The following is a 2234-nucleotide window of genomic DNA, read 5'->3' as shown; positions in this document are numbered from 1 at the left end:
TCCTGCTGGTTTTGGTGAATTCCCATTGACCTTTTTCATGGATTTCCATTGGATTCTGAGGGTTTTTTCCTGTTGCTTTTCATAGATTTGGGTTTTTTTTCTTGTTCTTCGTTTTGTTTGGGGGATACACGTTAATTTCTCCTGGATCTTTCTTCATTGGTTCTTGTTCATGTGGGGTTTTTGGCTTGATTTTGGTTAATTACTGTTGGTTTTTGTAGGGGGTGGGGTTGTTGGTCCTGGTTATTTTCTTTACTGATTTTTGTTGCTTTTTATTGATTTGAGGGTTTGGGGTTTTTTTTAATTAACATTACTGCTCTTTCTTGGTTATTTTTTGGGGTGTCTCCCCTCCCCATTGAATATAGATGATTGGGGGTGGCTATTGTTGGATTTTCTGTTGACTTGACTTGATTTTTGGGGCTGAAAAAGGCTATTTTTTGTTGTTTCAGTTTTCATGCAGGTTTTAGTTGATTTTTTTGTGGACGCTTTGGGGTTTTTCTTCTTTTGGGGGTCATGCTGGTTGATCTCAGGTGACGTTTTCATTGATTCTGGTTCCAGCTGAATCTCAGCTGAATTTGAGGTGGGTTTTTCTTGGTTCCAGATCTGGGGTTGGTCAAAGGCCCTTGACACCCAAGTTGGGTTTTGAGCCATTTTGTTGCTGTTCAGTCAGGTTTTTTTTGAGGGATTCTGGACATTTTTGGTTGAATTGGTTGGATGGTTTTGTTAGGGTCTTTTGGTTGGTTTCGTTGATTTTTTTAAAGAGGATTTTTGGTGAATTTTGCTGGATTTGGGGAGTATTTTTTTCCCCCCAAGTCTTTGGCTGGTTTCTGTTGGGTTTTTTTGGCCTTTTATGCTGATTTTTGTTGGGGTGTTAGCTGTTTTGTTCGGTTTTTGTTGCAGCTGAACAACCCAACAAAATGCTTTTTCTGGTTAGATTTTATTGGGAGTTTTTTGGCTGGTTTTTCCCTGCTTTTGTTGAATCTTTGACTGGGTTGGCTGGTTTGTGTTGAATTTTTGGCTGGTTTCTATTGGCATTTTCAGCTGATTTTTAGCTGGATTTTGTAGGGGTTTTTCTTTGGTTTGTGTGGGGTTTTGTGGCTTGTTCTGTTGGGTTTTCCCTGGTTTTTGCTGGGGTTTTTGACTGCTTTTGTTGGGGATTGTTGAGATTCGCTAGTTTTTGTTGAGTTTTTGGCTGGTTTCTATTGGGTTTTTTTGGCTATATTTTTTGCTAGGTTTTGTTGAATTTTTGGCTTGTTTTTGTTGGGGAGTTTTGGTGGCATATTTTTCTTTTTTTTTTTTACCAGGTTTCTGCTGGGTTTCGTTGGGTTTTTGGCTGTTTTTGTTGAGGTCTAACTGGTTTCTATTGGGGTTTTTCAGCTGTTTTTTTCTGAGTTCTGTGGAGTTTTGGGCTGCTTTCTGTTGGGTTTTTTGGCTGGTTTTATTGAGTTTTCGGCTGGTTTCCATTGTGGGGGTTTTGGCTATTTCTGCTGAGTTTTGTCGAGTTTTCCCTTGGTTCTTGTTGGGTTTTTTGGCTGCTTTCGTTAGGGTGTGTTGACTTTTTGTTTGGGTTTTTTGCTCCGTTTCCGGTGATGTTTTCAGTGGCTGTTTGTTGATTTTCTTGGGCAGCTTTTGCTGCATTTCGGTGGGTGTCCCCGATGTTGACTGGATTTTCATGGGGGTTTTGGTTGATGGTTTTGGGCAGCTTCTGTTGGCTGTTTTTTGTGTTGCCTCTGGGGATTTTTTGGTCAATTTAGGTTGACTTTTGGGTTGTTTGTTGTTGATTTGGGGTTTGAGTTGGATTTTTAAAATCATCTTCATTTGACTTCTTGGTTGGTTTTTGTTGATTTTGAGGGGTTTTGTTGCTTTTTTTTTTTAATCAATTGTCTTTGATTTTTGTGTTGTTTTTTGCTAACTTTGGGGGGCTTTGTTGGGTTTTTTGACTCAGTTTTGGTTGACTTTTTGATTCCTTTTTGTTGATAATATTTGGGGGTTTTATTTTGGGCTTTTTGTTGGATTTCTTGATCAGTTTTTGTTCACCTTGGGGGATTGTTGGGTTTTTTATATTATTATTGATTTCTGTTGAGTTTTTTGCATTGGGTCTGTGACTGGGGATTTTTGTTGACTTGGGGGGGTGTTAGATTTTTAAATTTTATTTTAATCAATTCCTTTACTTCTTTGTTGTCTTTCTTTTTGGGCTGGTCTTTTGTTGGTTTTGCGGAGGGGTGGGGGGGGGGGGG

At 39.0% G+C, this 2234-nt stretch overlaps 1 protein-coding gene across 4 annotated transcripts in view; it reads right to left on the bottom strand.

Annotated features, from left to right (window-relative positions):
• The window catches only part of NLGN2 (neuroligin 2), a 19319-nt gene that overhangs the window by 11207 nt on the left and 5878 nt on the right, over positions 1 to 2234 (bottom strand). The gene's annotated exons all lie outside the window — the stretch shown is intronic.

Source organism: Alligator sinensis, unplaced genomic scaffold (assembly GCF_000455745.1).
Source record: "Alligator sinensis unplaced genomic scaffold, ASM45574v1 scaffold1488_1, whole genome shotgun sequence".
In the NCBI taxonomy this organism is placed as follows: Eukaryota; Metazoa; Chordata; order Crocodylia; family Alligatoridae; genus Alligator; species Alligator sinensis.
The sequence above is the reverse complement of the archived record's forward strand: the minus strand, read 5'-3'. Positions and strand labels throughout refer to the sequence as shown.